Source organism: Poecilia latipinna, unplaced genomic scaffold, assembly GCF_001443285.1.
Source record: "Poecilia latipinna isolate Pla-1442-1.1 unplaced genomic scaffold, P_latipinna-1.0 Scaffold9985, whole genome shotgun sequence".
Classification (NCBI taxonomy): domain Eukaryota; kingdom Metazoa; phylum Chordata; class Actinopteri; order Cyprinodontiformes; family Poeciliidae; genus Poecilia; species Poecilia latipinna.
The window spans coordinates 1-820 of NW_015122601.1; the positions used below are offsets into that span (position 1 = coordinate 1).

Below are 820 nucleotides of genomic sequence, written 5' to 3' on the forward strand. Positions count from 1 at the left end.
CCTTCTCAAAACTAATTTTCTTTGAATTGACATGTCTGTTATATATTATTTCTGTTTTATTTTGCTTTCATTTTTGGTTCCTAGTGTGTAAAAAGCCATCTTCATCTATGAATATTTGTTTTCCTTTGTTTTTTAATTGTATTTTATTTTGGTGGGGAAGCTTTTATTTTCTTACTTCCTGTTTTTGCGTTATATCCTGTGTGTTCCCGCTGCCCTCCTCAGTTCGCGCCAAGCTGCGCTGGGGAGAGGTAAGTGTACAGAGTTGTCTTTCATTTGTGTATTAAAATATTGAAAACGTTCTAAAAAATATGTTGTAAACTCACGTTATATATATTGTTGTTTAACCGTTCATGTTTAGCGCAGCACTATGCTGGGCATTTGTCTCCCACATTGGTGACACCCATCAGGTTTTCTGTATCAGCGTGGTTATTTTGTTTTTATTATTTATTTTTTTCTTTTGGTTGGTTAGGGTGTTTGTGGAGAATCCGGAGCCCAGGAGCTGCTGTTTAAAATGTTCTTGTTTTGAACAGGTATGTGTGTTGTTTCAAATTTTATTTGGATGTTAAATAAATATATTTAGTATATTTCTATGTTATGGTGGAAAATTGTAATTATAGGGCAGATTATTTCTGTTTAGGTTTTATTTTAATTGTTTTGTATGACTGCAGAAAATTTTGGTTTTGTTTAATGCATTTCTGTGTCAGTTCGCGCCAAGCTGCGCTGGGGAGAGGGTGTTTGTGGAGAATCCGGAGCCCAGGAGCTGCTGTGTTTAAAATGTTCTTGTTTTGAACAGGAATAAAATTATCCTGAATCCTGATTC

At 34.9% G+C, this 820-nt stretch overlaps 1 long non-coding RNA gene across 1 annotated transcript; it reads left to right on the plus strand.

The window, feature by feature from the left end:
• The first annotated feature begins 9 nt into the window (after positions 1-9).
• LOC106944437 (uncharacterized) lies at positions 10-820 on the plus strand. The gene is made up of 3 exons (XR_001424289.1): positions 10-248; positions 470-530; positions 794-820. It is a non-coding gene; the product is annotated as an uncharacterized LOC106944437 (long non-coding RNA).